Raw genomic sequence first — 23,347 nt, forward strand, 5'->3', positions numbered from 1 at the left:
TCAATCCATAAACACATATTTAGGACAATTTGCAAATTAGTCCTAATGTTTTCACATTTCGACACTTTAGTCTCTCTTTCATAAAATCACAAAATACACATAATTTGCATATACACAAGCTTGGCCAAATTCTCCTAGTACTCATACTAGTTCACACATTTCATTTATTTCACATTTAAGCCCCTCAAAATAATATTTTTACAAATTAGCCTAATTTACTCGATTTCATCAAAAATTCAAAGACAACATATGTTAATCCAAAACATACCTTCCATAATTTACCATTTAAAAACACAAAAACTCATGAATTCATCCATGGTATATTTCAAAATCATCAAAAAATCAGAAATTGATGCATGAGCTTTATAGTACACTTAGCAACGATCACAAAAATGTAGAAACTATCAAAAACCGAAGCGAAAACATACCTCAATCAATGAATACAATGGTCGAACCCTAGCTATTCTTTTTCTTTTATTTTCTTTGTATTTTCGGTTAAGAATGGACATAAAATGATCCATTTACATGCATTTGTTTTATTATTATTAACATAAACCTAAATGACCATTTTGCCCTTTCATTCAACCATTAAAAATTTACCTAACACATGCACTTTTTTGTCCATTAAAATCTCAAATGGTTAAATAACCACATAAGGACCTTTACTCTAGAAAGCCAACTCAAATAAGCACTTAAACATCTAGCACACAGCTTTTACATTTTATGCGATTAGGTCCTTTTTGCAAATTAAGTACACAAACAGTTTAATTTTTGTACGAAACTTTCACACATACCAATTTACATATCACAGACACAGAAATTAATATTAAAAATATTTTTATAACTCAAATTTGTGGTCCCGAAACCACTATTCTGACTAAGGTCAAAACCGGACTGTTACAAAAATTTCGTTAGTAAAAATGGTGTGGCATCGAAACGGTATTGAAGAGGCCACGTGGGAGCCTGAAGATGCTATGAGACGAAAATATCAAAATCTGTTTAACTGTAACATTTTAGGGGGCGAAAATCCCTAAAGGGGGAGAATTGTAATAGTTCGGTTTAGACTTTAGCCAGAACAGTGATTTTGGGGCCACATATTCGAGTAAAAAAATATTTAAATATTATTTTTCGTGTTTATGATATGTGAATGAGCATGTGTGAAAGTTTCATATGAAAATTTAACTGTTTGTGTGCTCAATTTGATAAAAGGACTTAATCGCGTAAAAAGTAAAAGTTGCCTGCTATTTGTTAAAAGTGCCTATTTGATTTGGATCATTAATTGTGAGGTCCTTATGTGGTAATTTGACAATTGTAAGCTTGAGTGGACCTTAATGACGTTGTATATATTGAATTTATAATAGTTTAAAAAGGGTAAAATAGAAAAATTGTAACACCCCGTACCCGAGACCGTTGCCGGAGTCGGACACGAGCTGTTAACGGACTTAATTCACTTATTTATACAGTTCATTTTACTATTTCCAGACAAGCTGGCTAACTGCGTCACTGTTACCTTAAAAATCATATCTCGAGTTTCAAAACTCAAAAACTGATTCCGTAAATTTTCCCTGAAACTAGACTCATATATCCATCTACAAGTTTTTTTCTAGAATTTTTGGTCGGGCCAATTAGTACAGTTTATTAGTTAAAGTCTCCCCTGTTACAGGCTTTGACTACTCTGACCTTCATGCATTACGACTTAGATATCTTCCTGTACAGGGCTTCAATACTTATTCTGTTTGTTTCTAAAGAAACTAGACTCAAAAAGGAATCTTTAAATATAGGGCATGACTTCTAATTATCTCTGGTTAATTTATAGTGAATTTCCAAAGTCAAAACAGGGGATCCAGAAATCGCTCTGGCCCTGTTTCACGAAAACTTAAACATCCCTTAAAATACGGCTCATATGATCGTTTCGTTTCTTCCATATGAAAATAGACTCATCAAGGTTAGATTACATAATTTATTAGCTATTTAATTTCATTCCTACTATTTTTAGTGATTTGTCAAATTCACATCACTGCTGCTGTCAGCATCTGTTTTTTTTTAGGTAGACTATACCTATTTCATGATTTTCCATGGATCAACTAGCCATTTGTCGTACATAGCACTAAAATGATCGTGATTAACCATTCCAATGGCTAATCGTTACCAAGCATTTCCATACCACTCAACGAACAATATACAAAATGATTATAATGCTATGCTCAAGATATATAAGCCATTTTCGCATGGCTATCCAAATTTATACAATACCACAAGGTACATGACCAACAACAAAAGGGCGGTCCTATACATGCCATTTTCAGAGTTCAACTAAAAGAGTACCAAAAGGGCTTTGATAGTGTGGATGACTTCGACTTCGACAATCCCGAGTCCGATAGCTGACGAACCAAAATCTATAAAACAGAGAATCAAAGAAACGGAATAAGCATTTAATGCTTAGTAAGTTTTGAATAATGAAATTAGTTCGGCTAAGGTATAACATTCATATGGCTAAATGAATAACTTCATATATGCACATTCTCATAATCATACTTACTTCACGCTTCAATCAATATATTCATACACAAGGTATCAAACCTAACTAAAGGCCGAAAGTTCGTTAATCAATTGAACGAATACTATTTAAAACGAATCGACTTTTCCGATGCATATACGAAACATACCTTATCGTTTGGATGTTATGAGCGTATTAATTGAAATTATTACAGCAAGATCACTCAATTCCAAACCCAAGTATCTTCGGGATTTAGCCGGATATAACCACTCGCACAAATGCCTTCGGGTCTTAGCCCGGATATGGTCACTAGCATAAATGCCTTCGGGACTTAGCCCGGATATAGTCGCCAGCACAAATGCCTTCGGGTCTTAGCCCGGATATAGCAACTCGCACAAAAGCCTTCGGGACTTAGCCCGGATTTCATTCGAATAACCATGCACATATATCAATAAATCATGACACATCCATATTTCATTTTCATTACTAAAGCTCAAACACAAGACACTTATCACACTTACCAATTTCGGCTCAATAGCCACATACAAAGAGCATGATTTTGATTGGCTTTATAACATGATCTCTATACACATTCGGCTACCCGTCATAGGTATAAAATAATCACTTCAATATATAATTCAAGTAGAATCATTATATCACCATTTATTTGTCATGCTTATATGTCTTGACCTAATCGAATCATAATCTAAGTTCCATTACTCAAAAACTTACCTCGGATGTTGTCGAACAATTTCAACGGCTATTCGATCACCTTTTCCTTTCCTTTATCGGATTTAGTTCCCCTTTGCTCTTGAGCTTAATTTAACAAATAAATTGATTTAATCATTTTGAACATCAAAGAGAAATTCAAGGTACTTAGCCCATATATATTAGGCATTAGAGTCATATATGTATGAAATCATGAATCAAATTCAACATATTAGCCAATATTCTCCTTTAGCCGATTTTCTAAGTCAAGATAAAGCTATCAATATGCTTACCTATAGCCGAACGTACAACATCAACCTATGTATTCATTCATGTGGCCGAATATGCATGTCTAAGTTGAGGCCGATTATATACTTAATACATTCTACAAATATGGTTACTTGTATTGACTAAATACCATTTTGTTTCAAGTTCAAAACTCGGCTAATACACATATATACACTAGTAATCAAATACTAACATTTGCACTTCACCTCAATAGCTAGCTTAGCAAACCTTAATTTAACATTTAATTGTTCATAACACAATTAAAGCATCCTCTCCATTCCATCAATTCAAAACACATACATTACTCATCCAAATAACATGAACAACAACCATTTCTTGAACATCATCTCATGACCGATAACTCATGTTACCAACAAGATCCAAAATTTGGACATGGGCTAACTCAGGGACTTAGTAACTAGCTTAATACATTCAACAATTCCAAAAGCTACCATGAATTACATACCTTATTCAAGACTAGAAGGAGTGGCCGAATATTTGCTTCCCCTTCCCCCTTCTTCTTAGCATTTTCGGCCAATGATGTTAAAAGATGAACACATTTTTTTTTCTTTGTTTTCTTCCTTCAATTCACGGCAATGGAGGAGCAACCTAGCTAATTTTTTTGTTTCTCCTCCTACTAACCACTATTATTTTATTACCCATGTTCTTTATTTTATTGTTCCTAACATAAAACACTAACATAACATTGTTTATAATACATTTTAACCCATAGCATGGCCGGCCACTAGCTCAAATTTTGGGTAATTTGACATGCAACCCCATCATTTTTATAGCATGCATTAATAGGCCACTTTACATTTGTCTAGCACATTTCTAAATTTTCTCACATAAGTCCTATTTAATAAAATTCACTTACAATTAACAAAATTCAAATATGAAATTTTTCACACATGCATATATACATATAATAAGCATCAAATATGACGGTTAATTATTTTTATGACTCAGTTTTGTGGTCCCGAAACCACTTCCCGAATAGGGTCACTTCAGGGATGTCACAAAAAATGTTATTAAAGTTATTATTAATAAAAGAAAAACATGAATTAGCTGATATATTCATCACCATTGCTGAAATTCACAAAAGAAAAATAAAGAAATAAGCTTGCTAGGGTTCGGCTACCTATTTTGGTGATTGAGGTATGTGCTTTGATCAGTTTTTGATGATTTCTACGTTTTTATAATCGTTGCTTCATATACTATCAAGCCCATGCCTCAATTTATGATTTTGAAATGTTCCATGGATGAATTCATGAGCTTTATGTTGTTAATTGATGAAATATGAAAGTTTGATGTTGGGTTTATATGTTTTGTCTTTGGATTTTTGATGATTTTGAGTAAAATGGGCTAAATTGTAAAAAATGTTATTTTAAGGGACTAAAATATGAAATAAATGAAATGTATGGACTTGTATTAGAGCTATGAAAATTCAGCTAAGCTTGTGTACAAGCAAATTATGTGTATTTTGTGATTTTCTGATTTAGGGACTAAAGTGTCAAATTGCAAACATGTGAGGGCTAGTTTGTAAAATGCATTAATTGTGTGTATATGGATTGTTTTGAATGAATGTGTGGTTGAATAAGTCAAATTTGAATCGATTTAGATCAGGAAGTAAAGAATACAGAATTAGAACGGGGAAAGTCAAAAGTCGTCGAGTAACCGATTCCATCTATCCGAATCGCTACGAGGTAAGTCGATATACAATAAACAAGTTTGAATTGAATTCTTATTATTCATTTGATATTGAATTGGGATGAATGAATGTCCGAGCTAAATATATGCTATCCGAGAAAGTATCGACAGAGTTCCGACGTTTGAAAAGCCCCGTACGAACCTTAGAAATAGTTAGGATACATATGTCATGACATAAGATTTCCGATATCTGTTTTGCATGTAAGACCATGCCTAGTACATTGGCATCGTATTTGACTTCGTGTAAGACCCTGTCTGGGACAGTGGTATCGATGTTTGATTACACTTATGACTACATCCGGGACATTGGCATTGTATATGTTCTCTGAGCTATCCGCGTATCCTTATTTTTCCAAACAGTTCAAACTGGCATTTCGAGAAAATGAATAACTTTGTGAAATCATATCAGATTCAGGTATGTTTACTTTGTATAGCCTATTTGAGAATGAAAGGTAAGTATTTGAATATGATATTTGTGTTAGCATTGGAATACAAAGTATAAATGATTTGATGATACTTATTTTCTTTGAATGATATGTTTATTTGTGTATGGCTTACTAAGCTTTTGAAAGCTTACTTTGTGTGTGTTTGCATTGTTTTATAGATGTTGAAGCTACTGTGAGCTCGGGGATCATCGAGGATCGTCACCACACTATCAAACCTTATTATGGTACTTTGAAAATGTATATATTAAAGTATGGCATGTATAGGCTAGAAGTTGTGGTATTATGTTTTGTGATGTACATATTTAGCCATGTGATACGGCTAGTTTGTGTTTAGACTTATAGTTTGGTAATGGTATATGATATGTGATGCTAATGTGAAAATTTTGGTATGTTTTGGTTGGCCAAAAGAAATGGTCAATGTTGAGAAGTTTTGGTAATTTTTGAACATTTAATTGAATGATGTATTGATCGTATGTTTAGGTATGATTTTAGTTTAAGTTTTGGTATGAATTTATTTATGAATTGAGATTTGAAATGATTGGTAATGTTGTAGAATGAATTATATATGGTTTGGTATAGATATTGGATGAAAAGGTTGTACATATATGCTTGATTTGGTGCTAGTAGGTTGACCTAAATTGGGGTGGCAAATTGGATATTCAAATGGCCTATTTTTGGCCACACAGGCACAGAGACGAGCGTGCGTCTCATCCGTGTGTGATACACGGTCATGTTACAAGGTCGTGTGTCCCTTAGGGTACCCTACGAATTAAAGTCACTATACCCACCAGTTTTGACATGGCCTAGACACACGGGCGTGTCTACTAGTCGTGTGTGGCACACAGCTAGCAGACGGGCATGTGGTCAGCCGTGTGGCCAAGTCAGTAGCCTCCCTAATTTTTAGACGATCTAGCACACGGTCGTGTCTTGTGACCGTATGAATAAGTCATTATGTATGCCATGTTTTGCCATGGCTTAGACGCACGGGCGTGTCTAAAGCCGTGTGAGGTACACGGCTTCACACAGGCTTGTGACCTTTTAAAAGTTGAAAAATTTTCTAAGTTTCTAAAACTTTTATATGTTATCAGATTGGTCCTAAATGTATGAGTTAGGCTTTGTATGCTCAATTTAAGTTTTTATTGAATGTGAATGAATGATATTTACTGAAATGATACGATTATTTGTTAATGATTGTTATGAATGCTGTTATAAGTCCTGTAATGCCTCTTAACCTATTTCGGTGATGGTTACGAGTTAGGGGTGTTACATAGACTCGGCTGTCTTTGACGACATGAATAGCCTTTGAAGCCTTGGTGTTAGTGAAAAATATCGCAAAATCTTTACTGGCTTCTTTCTTAACTATGCCTCACCTTTATCCACATTCACATCTTCTGTATTCCTATTCATCCAACAAGAATTACCGCAAACATGACAAGACTGTTGGTGTAAAGCCCGTTTTTAGGTCAAATCAGAATAGTGGTTTCAAAACCACTTAACCAAGTCAAAATATTTATTTTATTATTTTATTAAGGTTTACAGCATGATAGAATGATAGTATAAAAATTTTGTTAAGAAATTTTACCATTTAAATGCTTAATTCAGTAAAAATGACTAAATCGAGTAACGCATAAAAGTTGAGTACTATTGTTTAAAGGTATTAAATTGCTATGGCTTATTAATATGAGAGTCCTTGCATGTTAATTAGACCTTAAATGATATAGTGGAAGTTTTTTTCTTGGTATTTTTGAAATTATTAAAGTTTATTAAGGTTATTTTGGTAAAATGTTAATTAAGGTTCATAATAATAAAACAAAAACCAAAATTCTCATTTCCATCATCTTCATTGCCAAAAATTAAGACGAAAAGAGTAGGAAACTTAGGTTTTCATTTGGCCAAGCTTGAATCTTCAATTAAGGTACGATTTTTGTCCCGTTTTTAATAATTTCTACGTTTTTGAGCTCGTTGCAGCTTAGTCTAGCTGGCCCGTACCTTTGTTTTTAAAATTGTTAAAGACTTTGAGATATGCCATTGTTGAATACTTAGGTATTTTGAAGTTTCTTGTTAGATTATTGATGTTTGTTAATAGATATACAAGTTTTATAAAGTCATTTTTGACAAAAAATGAGAATTAGGGATTAAATTGTAAAAGATAGAAATGCTGTGGTTGGAAATGAGAATAAAATGAAAATATGGGCTGCTATGAGGTTATATGAAATTCGGTTATACATGGGTTAAGCGTAAATTGCATAAATTTTCCATTTTGTGTATAAAGGACTAAAGTGCAAAGTAGTCAAAAGTATAGGGGCAAATGTGTAATTTGCCAAATATGTGTGAATTTAATTAAATGGTTACTAAAAATGTTGAATTTATTAATATATAGACCAAGATAAGCCAAGTTTAGGTTTAGATCGGGGAAAGGAATAGATTAACGAGTAGCTGTTAGTTGATATCTGAGCAACTCCAAGTAAGTTCGTATAATTAAAATCGAACTTTAAATAAATTGTGTTTATTTGAAATAGATGAATGGGGATTGAATATATGTAATTAATGAAATTTGAATTCCTATATTAATGTTTACCGTGAAGTACCGAGTCCCCTTTGAACCATTAAAAGTCATAGAATACATGTGACATATCACTAGGGTTACTGTTTGGTTGAGCTCCAACATTTGTTGCGGACTCACCATTGAGCTTATCGTTTCAACTCTTTGGGGCTTACCGTTTCATCTTTACAGAGCTTACCGTTTATCAGCTCAGAAAGTGTAACGCCCCGGACCCTTGGCCGTTACTGGGGTCGAACACTAGATGTTAACGGCTTAGTTCGTCAATTATACAGCTCAAACAATGTATTTCTAAAACTTCCAGACAAGCTGGCTAGCTGCGTTCCATATATTGAGTTTTATAAAGTCAATTATACAAGTTTTATAAAGTCACTTTAAAAACCATATATTGAGTTCCAAAACTCGAAAACCAATTCCGTAAATTTTCCCTGAATCTAGACTCGTATATCCATTTATGGATTTATTTATAGAATTTTTGGTTGGTCCAATTGGTACAGTTTATTAGTTAAAGTCACCCCTGTTTCAGGGTTGACTACTCTGACCTTCAAGCATTACGACTTAGATATTTCCCTTTAAAGAGCTTCAATACTTATGCTGTTTGTTTCTAATGAAACTAGACTCAAAATGGAATCTATACATATAAGGCATGACTTCTAATTGTCTCTGATTAATTTATGGTGAATTTCTAAAGTCGGGACAGGGGATCCAGAAATTGCTCTGGCCCTATTTCACAAGAGTTTAATTATCTCCTAACATACAGCTCATATGGTCGTTTCGTTTCTTCCATATGAAAATAGACTCATCAAGCTTCGATTACATAATTTATTCCTTATTTAATTCCATTCCTACTATTTTTAGTGATTTTTCAACCTCACATCACTGCTGCTGCCAGCATCTGTTACTAAAGCAAACTATGCCTATTTTGTGATTTTTCCTTAATCTAACTAATAATTCATCATTCATATCATGAATTTAACGCCTAGAATAATCAGCCATGACAACATTATCAAACCAATTTTTTACTAAGATTTATGACGAAGAATCATAGGACCAAAATCCAACTTAACATTTATGCCATTTTCGAATGGCTAAAGTTTACATACCAAAGTTCAACAAAACATAATAGCCTATACATGCCGAAATGTTCTCCTAGGCCAACTAAGAAGAAGATACCCCAAAAAGTTGCAATCCGGTGTGATGACTTTGACGATGGTCACGAGCACACAAAATGGATCAAGAACCTAAATAAGCAACAAATAAGCACACCAAATGAGTACATAACTCAGTAAGTCATAAGCGTCACATAATCATCCATTAATAAATTATCACATGAGAAAACAAAGGAAAAGGAGTTAATTCTCTCCACCCATACCGAACTATGCTATAGTTCCTTAGACCTTTCGGTTCAATATCATACCAAGTACTACATCAACATTTCATATGCTACTCAACATGATATTTGAGGCATTTTCCATGGATGATTTCATTCTCGTTACATTCATGCAACTAAATGACATTCCCTCTATTCCACGATGAATCTTATGTACGTGACTTCAAGTATAATTATCACATAGGTTCAAGACTTACCAAGCAAAATTCCAAATATAAACATAACGTCTATTAGCCACAAACTCAAGACACTTACTCGTTCCGCTATCCGTGATCAACTCAATAAGGTCGCACCCTTAGTGTCAATAGTGATTGAAAAACATATAGTAAGTCCGCACACTTAGTGTTATATAATCGAACTCGCACACTTAGTGCTATACAACTTGAACCCGCACACTTAGTGCCAATTTCATGATCATAAATGTTTACACCCGCACACTTAGTGCCGAAATCAACAACTCAATACATCTCACCTCCTTTCTTTTTCATTCAATACTTTCATCACCCCATGCATACATGTATATATATATATTTATCATTCCATTCAGCATAATTACATAGACGTTATGACCATTTAAATCAATACAAAATATATGCTTAATGACTTACTTGTGTTGGGTAAGACGGTTCCAACTCGGCTACTCGATGATCTTTTCTTTGCCTTTGCTCGATTCTCCTCCTTTAACTCCTTGAGCTTAATCAATAAATCAACTAGTTTAACCGCCTTGCTAAATATTTACAATCCAATTACACATGCATATGTATGTTAGTATATTCGGCAATCACCCTTACTAATCACCCATTTAGTCGATTGTAGGGAATTAAATATAATATCTCTAGGATGTACTCTACATGGTCGAATATACCATGTTAGTTTTTTAACATTTCCTATGTAATTACATATAGGTTTTTACACCTTAAGTTTCACACATTTCACCTTTTAATGCCTATTGCTCATCCCTTTGATCTTAACCTAAATGACAACTCCCTCTCCCCATATCTCAACCGAATTATCCATAACATCAAGACTAAAATTTTGCACCTTGAACTTCATACATTTATAAAAACTTCCATAACTCATTCGGCCCTATCAAGAACCATTTAACATGCTAGGAAAATAATCATAGAGGAAGAAATTAACATTCTCAATAAACTCACCTTTTGACCGAATGTACAAGGAGCCTCTAAACTACTTATCCAAAATCTCTACCCTATTCTAAGACTTAGTCATTCGGCATATAGCCCAAATCACCATGAAAAATCTCAACTTTCTTGACATTATCAAGAGTGCATCCACAATTTAGCTTAGCTTATTATAAATCCAAATCAACAAATTCAAAGCTTACCTCCTATAGCTAAAGATGAATGCTGACTTGCTCTAGGTAAGTTCCCCTTATTTTTCTTCCTTGTTTCGGCCTTGGCAAGATGGAGAAGAAGATGAACATTCCTCTTCCCTTTTTCTCTTTTATTTTAAGCCATTTGTTAACTAAACAAAACATATTAAATTAGAATAAGTGGAGCACCATCACCCCTTGGCCGGCCACTCTTCATCTTTTGGGTAAATTGACATGCAAAACCACCCTTTTTGGTACATGCACTAATAGACCATTTTAAATTAGCCTATCATATTTCGCCATGTCTCATATTGATCCCTATTTAATAATTTCTCATGCAATTGGCAAAATTAGAGAATGAAACTTCCACATACTCATGTACACACATAATAAGCATAGAATATAGCAATTAATTATTTTTATGACTCGGTTTTGTGGTCCCGAAACCACTTTCCGACTAGGGTCACACTAGGGTTGTCACAGAAAGAGCTTACCGATCATGGTGGAAATGATGATGAATTGACGGATTACTGATTTGTACACTTAATGTGTATCCCCCGAGTATCCCTCGATATTTCAGTAGGTTCAATGGGCATTAAACGACATGATTTATGAAGATTACATGATATAAGAGCTATATGATTTACATTACATGAATTATAAGTTACATGAATTACATGGATTTTATGATATATGAATACATAAATTATGTGGATAATATGATACATGAGGTACTTATATAATTAGTATTTGATGTCATATGAATGTTATTTGTTTGGTTTCATCCTTATGAAGGAATGAATATATGAATGTTAGATGACTAACTTGTGAGTGGTGATGTGAATAGGCATTATGAGCAAATGGGTTGGATTTTTAATTTTTTATAATGCTTATTGTCATTTGGTAAGTTTAATTCTATATTATATGTGCTTACTAAGCTTAATGCTTACTCTGTTTATTTTTTCCATGTTTTATAGATTTGAAAGTTTGCTCGATTTGGTTAAAGTCAGAGATTACTATCACACTATCCAGGTGACTTTTTGGTACTTTTGGAACTCATGGAAGATATGTAAATATGGCATGTATAAGCTAGTTTATAGGTTGTGAAGTATGACCATTTTATCTTAATGACTTTGATGTGAATTTGGCATATGGATAAGTGATGTGATATGGCTTAAAGTAGTTATAGTTGTTTTGGTTGTATATATATGGCTCCATATGATGTGCTTTGGTTTATAAAAGATGGAATGAAAAGATGCAAAGGTTTTTTTGAGATGCGGTTTAGACATGCTTGGTCCATGAATGCAAAATTGGCATATTTGAATGATCCCAAATGATGTATGTGTGTATGAATATGTTTGGTAATGACATGATATAGTAAGTTGATATGAATTGTTCGGAATGCCTATTATGAATTTGAATTGGTTGAGATTTGGAGCATGTTTTGAATTGTTTATATTTTGTATATGAAATGGTTATAAAATGATTGTCAATTGGGTTATGAATTGTGTTTTGTATGTTTGTGTTATTAGGGTAGCAAAATGGCTTTGCAAATAGCCTATTTTTGTCCACAGGGGTAGGGACACGGGCGTGTGTCTCAGCCGTGTTGCTCAAAGGCCATTTCAAAATGAGTCTGAGCAGACTACACGGTCACACACACAGAGGCATGTGCTAGGCCGTGTGGTCAAGTCAGTTTCAAGCACGGGCTAGACACACGGGTGTGTGACTGGCCGTGTGGCCAAGTCAGTAGCCTCCTTAATTTTCACACAGCCTGGCACACGGGAGTGTCTTGTGGCCTTGTGGACAAGACAGTATGTATTCCCTATTTTGCCACAACCTAGACACACGAGCGTGTCTAATGGGGTGTGTGATAGTTGAAATGTTAGAAATTTTCTAAGTTTTTGAAATTTGTAATATGTTACGATTTAGTCCCAAATGTATGATTAAAGTTTGATATGTTTGATTTAAGTACATAATGGATGTGAATGAATGTTATTGATTGAATTATGATGTTTCTGGATAAATAATTGTTCTGAATTGAATTACAAGTCTGGTAATACCTCTTAACCTATTCCGGCAACGGTTACTGGTTAGGGGTGTTACAATTGGTTTTTCTGATCACCCCAGTACAACATGCAGTCATTTGGGCAACTATGAATTCTGTCATACCCAAGGCCTAAATCTTTTATTAGTTTCTTCATATCTTGACAAGACTGAGAGATTTTTGCAAATAAAAACATATCTCTCAAAAACTCTAACAGCATTGTAAAAGAGTTTCCGATCCACCCTCCCAAACATTTTAAGTGAAACAAACGAATGCAGAAGGACAATTTTGAATATTTTGATCCCTCGTAAAGTTCTTGTTCATTTCATTAAGTAACTTGTAGAACTTCGCCGCTTCTTCATTTGGCTCTTCATCAAGTACACTTCTTCCTGTTTCGGTAAAAACATTTCCACCAATATTACAATCATCGGATGCAATAAAGTCAGGTGGAAACGGTTGCAAACCATGACTGTGCATATTAAATGCATCCCGCAACGTACCTTCCATGTCATCTTCTAACATACTGATGGTAAGCAATATGAGGATAAGTTGGCTTAGATGTTCTACTAGGTGTACACTCTCCATGGAAAATCCATTTTTATACCCCCGAATAAAGCCATCAACAATTAGATGTCCATAGACAACTTCACGAAAATGCCAATTGATGTTGTCACACTTCTTACACGAGAAAAGAATCATATTCTCTTGGCTTGCATTTTGAAATGCAAAATTTAAAAAAGTTTGTGCTCCATTTTGATAGTCGTTCCTTACCCTTGACAAATTCATCCAACTTTTATCCATTTCGTTGTTCTTGAAGTCTAAAGTTGACAATAAATTGCGGTTACTAAAATAGATAATACATATCAAGTATAAAGTATCTAATGGGTGTAAACTAGTTCAGGTAAGTTGCGGGATTTTCAAGTGTATATTTATGTATTACGTAAGTAAGTTTTGTAAGTTATGTAAGTTATGATATGATATACATTTATGTATTACGTAAGTTATGTCAAGTATGATATATATTTATGTATTATGTAAGTTATGTAAGTTTTGTAAGTTATGTAAGTTATTATATGCTATATATTTAACATTAAGATAAATATTATTTCCCTTTAAAAAATTGTTTTAATTAAATAATATTTAAATTAATTAATCCAAATTATGTAATTTAAAAAATTGTGTATAAAAAGTTGAAAATCGTATAAGATGAAATGTCAACTTTGTTACATGAAAAAGAAATAATAAACATAAAATTTGACGATGTGGAAAATCACATGGAAAAAAATTTATTTTAATTAAATAATATTTAAATAAATTATTTTAGTTAAATAATATTTAAGTAAATTAATCCAAATTATATAATTTAAAAAATTGTGTATAAAAAGTTGAAAACCGTATAAGATGAAATGTCAACTTTGTTCCATGAAAAAGAAATAATAAAAATAAAATTTGATGATGTGGAAAATCACATGGAAATAAATTATTTTAATTAAATGATATTTAAATAAATTAATACAAAATATATAATTTAAAATATTGTGTATAAAAAGTTGAAAACTGTATAACATGAAATGCCAACTTTGTTCCATGAAAAAAAATATTAATAAGATTGAACCTTGTTTTAATATGGTAATGGCATTATGGTAATGACATTATCGACTAACACTATCATTCATGACATGTACTATAGTCTATCTATAGACATATGTTTCGCTTTTATTTTACAAATCACATGTGCAGTTAAAATATTGATGTACAATAGTCCACACTTAATTTAATTTATATTTTACAAGTCATCTTTTTTTAAGTACATGTTAAAGCATTGTGTGAACATTTGTATTTAGCTTAAAAGCTATGATTTATTTTGAATAAAATGTTTAACTTAAATGATAAAATGGATGATAATATTTGTGATAAAATGGATGAGAATATTTCAATAATAATTTAAAATTAATTATAAAAATATATAAAATATTTTATTAAATTTTTGTATAGGAGATGGGACATATGATACTAATAATTAAATTTAATAAAAATCGTGATAGAAATATAGAAATATTAAATCACAAATTACAAAAATAGGGTAGAAAAAATTCATGTGGCAAGCATACATGTAGAGAGGTATAATATTATTAAAAGGTTACAAATTGAGTAGAAATTATCCCTTTTACAGTATTAATGTAAGTAAGAACATAGACATTGGAACCAGTAGCAAAGTTCCCCAAGAGAAGTGAGGCAAATGAAGTGGAAGTTGGTGTACATGTTCAAACATGTGTGTGATATCTAGAGACTGTCGATTTTAATCTCAAGGCCGAGAAAGATATATATGATAAATTTTGATGAACCACAGTTTTGTACTTGATGACTTGTAAATTTGGGTATTATTATATCTATGTATTGTAGAGGAAAACAATGACAAATAATTCATCAACAGCATAACAAGTCTCTAAGGATAAACATCATAAGCAAATTAAAAAAATAATCTAAGGATAAACAGCATAAGTTAAAAACATGATCCATTAATGATCCATTAAAAATAATCTAAGGATAAACAAGAATAGTAATTTAAAAAATGAAAAAAATAAAATAAAATAAAAGATTAACTAACTTTCTGGTTATCTAGGCTTTCTGTGTATTTGAGTAGTACTTGTAGTTTGTATTTGGTTTCTTAGATCTTAAGTGGTAACTAATAGAGCAGTTGAAAGCTTCTGCTCTTTTTGCTATTGCTAATCCGATCCTGCCCAATCCAACAATTCCAACTGATTTATCGTTGAACTAGAAGATTCGAACAATAGCAAATAAAACGAAAAACAAAAATGAAGAGAACAATCTAATTCAAGCTAGGTTCAGAGAGTTCATATACACATTCACCAAAAGGACATCATGTGGCATCTATTGTGGATGAACTCGATAAACAAACCAATGAGCTAGGAAAGAAGAAGCCAATGCTAGAGATCTTAGTGGCAAACAAAGAAATTCTAGTCCCCCCGTGTGTCAATTTTGGCCTCTTTTCAAAGATAATTCCACGGTTCATCATTTTTCCTACTTCCCTATACGGTCATTGTTGGTTATCTGCATTTTCAGCAAAGGGGAATGAACTTGATACAACATTTTTGTTTGACATATTTAGGTTACTAAGACACGATCAATCAAGAACAAATAAAATCCAAGTCCCGAGCTCCAACCAAACTAGTTATTAATATCACAAATTTCGAACTTGTTCTCGATCAAAATGGTACTGGAAGCCAAGAGACGCAATTGAACAACATGACCAATCATGTAGCAAGGATAATTACATACGTAAGTTCCATTATATGCAAATGCAAATTGATAGAACCCAATCAAACCACACAAAATCGAAGCTTACCATCTTCCAACACTAATGGAATTCTATCTGGGTATTTTACCCTAATTCTTGAAGCCTCAATGCGCCTTTTCTCTGTAACAAAAACAATAACAAATTAACAAAGCCAACCAAAAAATAGCTAAATCAGTAACAAAAACTAATACTAATACACAAATATCAGTAAATACCCTAATTCTTACATTGAACTATTTTCTTCAACCCCAAAGCCAACTTTTGAAACCCTTGCCTTTCTTAATCCCATTTTCTATATATGGGAAATCAATGGCATTATAAGCCAAGTCTAAAATGATTGGATTACGGGGTATTGACTGGAAGGCCGGTGGGAAGGGTGAATTTTAAGGATTTCAAATTGGGGAAAAATGGGTGATTAATTAGGGATTTCAGATTTCGAATTTCGAATTGGGGAAAAATCGGTGATAATAATTTAGGGATTTTAGAGTGGGGAAAAGGGGGGAAATGAATTGGGGAGAATGGGGAAAATGTATAAGTGTATCGAGTGTGGGTAAAAAATAAAATAGCAAAACAACGCTGTTTTGCCCAAAATAATTTAACCTTTGCGGCGTTTTTATCCTAGCGCGGCTAAAAGGAAAATCTATTGCGGCATTTTACCGAAAACACCACTAACAATCCAATAAAACATTGCCGCTTTGATTTAAACAAAAATAACCTTTAGCAGTGTTTATACCCTAGTGCCGCTAAACCCTAACCTATTGCGGCGTTTAACAAAAAACGTCACTAAGAAATCCAATAAAATGGCGCCATTTTGTTCAAAACATAATAATTTTTTGCGGCGTTTAAAAAACTATTGTATACCTTTTGTAGCATTTATGAAAAAAACGCCGCTAATGCCTTTAAAAATTAAAATTATTTAATATATAAATTAAAAACAATAAAAATTAAAAAACAATCCGTTATTTACCCAAAAAACTTTAAAATTATTTTAAATAATAGTATTTTAATTTTTTTCATTTAAATAATTTTTTTAAAATTTAACTAATATTTAAAAGAATTAGATAAAATTTGAAATCTTGAGAATTATTTAAAATTTGAAATTAATTAATATATAAATTAAAAATAATCAGTCATATACCCAAAAAACTTTAAAATTATTTTAAAAAATAGTATTTAAAATTTTTAACATATATTTTTCACACTAATTACCCTAAACCTTAAACCCCAAACTCCAAACCCCTGTCCCCTTAACCCTTAAACCCCTAACCCATATCCCATTAACCCCTAAACCCTTAACCCTTAACCCTTAACCACTAACCCTTAACCTTTAAATCCTAAATCCTAAACCCATAAACCCTAAACTATAATGATAATTAATTCAATATTTTAAAATTAATATTATCTCTTTTACGATTATATAAGAATTTATTTAATATATAAATTGACAAACATTCAGTCATATACCCAAAAAACCTTAAAATTATTTTAAATAATAGTATTTTAATTTTTTTAACATATATTTTTCACACTAATTACCCTAAACCCCTGTCCCCTTAACCCCTAACCCCTAACCAATAACCCCTAAACTTTAAACCCCAACCTTTAAACCCTAAACCCATAATCCATAAACCTTAAAATAATAACTCATAAACCATAAATCCTAAACTATAATGATAATTAATTCAATATTTTAAAATTAATATTATCTCTTTTACAATTATATAAGAATTTATTTACTGTATAAATTGACAAACAATCAGTCATATACCCAAAAAGCTTTAAAATTTAAATAATAGTATTTTTATTTTTTCATTTTTAACATATATTTTTCTATGTTTTTACTTTCAAACTTTTTCTACGCGTTATTAGTTTTTCTGAAGAATTTAAATATTCAATTAAAAATAAATTGTATTTTAATTAATATAAATAAACCATTTAAATAATAAATAGACAGGTAAAATGTTTTTTCGGCGCTTTGTCAGCTCAATCTATAGTGGAGTTTTTCAAAAAGCACCGCTAATGCTCGATCTATAGCTGCATTTTTCAGAAAGCGCTGCTAATGCTTGATCTGTAGCACCGCTAATGACACTAAAGCTCAACATAAAACGACGGCGTTGTGCTTAATTTTTTTGTGGCATTTTTAAAAAAGCACCGCTAATGGTCGAGCTATAGCAGCATTTTTTGAAAAGCGCCGGTAGTGCTCGATCTATAGCGGCATTTTTCAAAAAGTGCCGCTAATGACACTAAAGCTCAACATAAAATGATGGCGTTATGCTTAATTTTTTACGGCATTTTCTGTCCAAACGTTGCTGAAAACCTATTTTGCAGTAGTGTTTATAGAAATGAGGTCTTGATACCTTATTTTCTAAAACCACTTGACCTTAAGGTCTTACTATTTGAACTTAATTAATCATTCAAATAGCATAAATTGCGATATTAAAAACCTTTTTAAAATCATATTTGACTCCTACATATTAAATCATAATATTTACAAACTTACTCGTTGGATTTGTGGCTCCGAAACCACTATTTCTGACACGACTGAAAAACGGCCTGTTGCAGATATGCTTCACACTTTTGTAATTGTTTTTGAATCAGGTTGGGAACGTTATTTACCTTTGGCTGAATTTGTACAATAATAGTTTCTAATCGAGTATTCAAATGGCTCAATATGAAGCCTTATATAGTCTGAAGTGTTGAACATCTATTTGTTAGATGGAATTTTATGAAAGAAAAGTTGTTGGGCCGGAATTGATTCAAGAAACACAAGATGTTGTTAAGATAATCTAAGATAGATTGAAAAAAATTTTGATAGACAGAAATCATACGCTGATTTGAAACGTCGAGATATTGAGTTTTCAATTGGAGATATAGTATTTCCAAATGTCTCACCATGGAAGAAAGCTTTGCATTTTGGTCGAAAAGGGAAGCTGAGTCCTTGTTTTCTTAGACCGTATAAGATTATTGAAAGAGTGGGACCAGTTGTGTATCAGTTAGCTTTACCTACGGAATTACAAAAAATGCATGGCGTTTTCCATGTGTCAATGCTTAGAAGGTATCGGTCGGATCCGTCTCATGTTATTTCAATTGAAGACATTAAAATTCAACCTAACTTGTATTATGAAGAAGAACCGATCGACATTTTAGCTCGCAAGATGAAAGAATTGCGTAATAAATGTGTTATATTAGTAAAATTTCTATGGCATAGCCATAATGTTAAGGAAATGACTTGGGAACCCGAAAAGATAACGAGATCTCAATATCCCGACCTCTTTTCAGGTAAATTTCGGGGATGAAATTTTTTAGTGGGGGAGAATTGTAATGACCTGATAGCTAAGGGTGTCGAAAAGTTTATTCCCGAGACTGTACTCGTAAATTGGACTCGTAAATATAAGCTTAGTAGCTAATTAATTTTTGAATTAGTAAATTTTGTGAAATTAAGAGTTATTAAGGTACAGGGACTAAATCGCATAAGGGTTAAAAGTTGAATTATAAATTGAAATAAACTAAAGGGGCTAAAGTAGCAATTGTGCCACTTAATTAATGTGTGTATAGGTGGCCGGGCATGGGCAAAGTAAAATGCATGTATATATATTATATATGTTATATATATGTTAACTTTAATGTATATTTTATATTAAGTAATAATAATAGTTATAATAAATGAAATAGAAAGAAAGTGGAAATAAAGAGATAAGTGCATGCAATTGAAATAAAAAGAAATAAAAAGAGAGACAAATAAGAGGTCGACAGCAACCTAAGGGGTTTTGAACTTTTTAACTTCAACTGGTTAGTCAATTTAGTCACTTTTCTTGTAATTTTTATATTTTGGAATCTTAGTATTTAGAACTACTCGACTCATGCTGTAATTTTTAGTATTGTTCAAGATTTTAGATGTTGACATTGTTGAATAGTTTAAGTATTAGGGATTAAATAGATAGATTTTTAAGTTAGAAATGAAAAAGGACTAAATTGTGAAATTAATTGTTGATTTCGAGCAATAGGGACTAAATTGTGAAAAATTCCAAATTAAGGGGTTGAATTGGAAAAGAGGAAGCTAAATTTGGTTTAGAGTGAAATTATATAAAACATGAAGTTAAATGTGAAGGTTAAAAATTAGTCTCGATTTAAGGGCTAAATTGAAGAATACGCAAAATATAGTGTGAAAATTGAAATTTAATGTGAAATTGAAATGTGTAATAGTTAATGTGATTTAATTGTTTTATTTTGTAGCTAACTTTGTACCAGGATCGTTGAGTAAAAAATGGAAGGATAAAGTCAACGTCGAATAGCTCAAAATTCACGGTTTGTGTTTCTATAATCCGAATTAAATAGTAGATTATTGCATATATAATTGTTTGCATATCGTAAGCATTTGAGGTGAGTACTTTGGTACTTTGGGATTGAATTAAATTCATAATTGAAATGAAATGTATTGATTATGAAGTTATGTGTATGATTATTATCAAATTGAATATATGCTTCTATGTGATGATATACATTCATAAAATTGAGACACTGGTTGTATTGAAAAGGGAAATGAAACCCTATGAACTGTATTAGGCTAAGTCGAATATAGATTGCATGCCATAGGATAGGGAGAGTTTAAGGATTTCTTCAACCTCGAGTCGATGAGGCGCTGGGTGCCAATATTCTTCGGTTTAACCGATGAGACACTAGGTGTCAATTTATATATCATTGGGCATAGTTATTACTTCAGATTTATTTGATGAGGCATTGGGTGCCAAACTGCTGTGTTATGGGATCCGTGTATCCGTCTGAGTCTTGTTAATAGGGAAAATTAAATAATAAGTTTATGTGATTGATATTGAAATGGCAAATATGAGAAATGAATATGAGAAGATGAGAAATGAAATATGAAATGATGAAATAAGATGTGGAACTTGAAATGAATTCAAGTAGTGATCAAAGAGATGAATCATGTCATTGCATGATTTGATATATTCTGTAACACCCCAAATCTGGCCTAGACATCATGGCTGAATTTGCGTTGTCACATTGCAGTGTGTTTTGAAATCCATCGTACTGTTTGAAAAGTCTGTACTATACAAAAACCCTCGTAGTGATCTTTTACAAAACTTATAAGTATCTTGATCGTTGTTAAAAATTCAAGTAGGTTTAGCAAGAGTTTAATCGTTTAAAATTCTTGTTACACTTTAAAAACAATGTTTGTTGCGGAAAAACATGTTGTAGTAGCGTGGTGCTTTGAAAACATTTATTTTTTTTTTGAAAATCTGCGACCTACTACTAGCAGATATAAATCAAAATAAAAACCGAACACAAGTAAAATTTTAAAGAGGCCGTATTACATAACAATACCAAAATTTAATAGCTTAAAGATTAAAAGTTTAAAATAGCAGCAATAGCAGTTGTGTGGCCTTCATCGATTCCTCGCAGCAACAACCCGCCTAAGGATTACCTGCATAGGAAAGTAGAAGGGTGAGTTTATGAAACTCAGTGTGTAATCCCTTACTAAACAAACAATCAGTCACACCATAGGCAAATACAGTCTGGGCCTAAGCCCATTTCAGTAACAATCCAGTAATAGTTACGACCTTAGCCCAATACAGTATCAGTAGTAGAGATGCAATCAAAAGTCCTACCCATCCATCCTCTACACTCTACTCTATCCAGCACTACACTCCATGTGGGGATAAAATCGACCCACCCATCCTTACACTCCAAGATATAGCACCGGTTGCGGTACTAAACAGTATATGCAGTAGAGCTGCCAGTACAATACACTTCCTCCAAATATATCAAACCCACCCCCATGCAGCATGTCATGTCATAATATCATACGTGTATGCAAAAATGTCATACTCAAATACAGTTATACATAACATAGGGGTATATTAGTCATTTTACCTCGTAGGGGTATAATAATCATTTCATCAGTATGGGGCCTAAGTGTACTTACTGACCCAACAGAAAATCCACAGTTTGTAACTTCTCGAAATAAGGCCTAGTCAAAACAGTGGTTTTGAGACCACAAATCCGACATCAAAATATTTATTTTATGATTATTATGAGGTCTAGAATATGAGAATATGCATGTGTTAAAGTTTCATGAAGAAATTCTTTGAGTAAAGTGTCCAATTGGAAATTAGGGACTAAATTGAATAAATTGCAAAAATTGGGTTTTAGAAGCAACTTGTATGAAATTGCTTTAGAATATTAATTAGAAGGTCTTGAAGAGAAATTTTCCCAATTTCTAAGTTTTTGGACAAAAATGGGCTTGTATGGATGAAATTTTAAAGAAAGGGCTTAAGGGCATTTTGGTTATTTGGAATTTTAATGAAATAAAATGGGAAAAATAAGCCAAAAATCAGCTCATTTCTTTCATGTTGCTGCCAAAAATTTGGGGTTCTCCATAGCTAGGGTTTTCAAGCTTTTCAAGCTCAATAGTAAGTGCTCCCAAGCCCTATTTTTAATGTTCTTTGTATTTTTGAAATCCCGGTAGCTTACTCTCTCTATTTCTACTCATATTTCATGCTAGGGTTCATGTTTAAAAATTTACCCATGCATGAGTTACTTGTATTTTGATGTTTTATGGAGGAATATGAAAGTTGGATGTGTGTTAAATATATTTTCTTATGTGATTTTCATGAAAAACCCCTAAAAGGACCTTTTCGCAAAAGATGTAAAGTATGAGGTAGAAATGTGAAATAATGGAAAAATGTGGGTTGCCATAAGAGGGAAAAATGTTTGGCTAGGCTTGGGTAAGGTAGAAATAGCATGCATTTTATTATACGAGCCTAGGGACTAAATCGTAAAAATGTGACAAGTTTGGGGCAAAATTGTCATTTAGACCGGGGGAAATTTAGACTCATAAAGTATAATGTGAGTTGTTAATGATTTAATTTTATTGTTATAGACCCCGAGGAACAAATTCCGAAGGTCGATTGAGGAAAACAAAAAGTTTCGGAATAACCGAAACACGATTCCGAGACGGATACCAGGTAAGTTCAGATAACTTAAAGTAAACTCATAATATGCCTAATTGTGTGTTTTATGAATGTACGATAATT

This window comes from Gossypium hirsutum, chromosome A05, assembly GCF_007990345.1.
Source record: "Gossypium hirsutum isolate 1008001.06 chromosome A05, Gossypium_hirsutum_v2.1, whole genome shotgun sequence".
Classification (NCBI taxonomy): domain Eukaryota; kingdom Viridiplantae; phylum Streptophyta; class Magnoliopsida; order Malvales; family Malvaceae; genus Gossypium; species Gossypium hirsutum.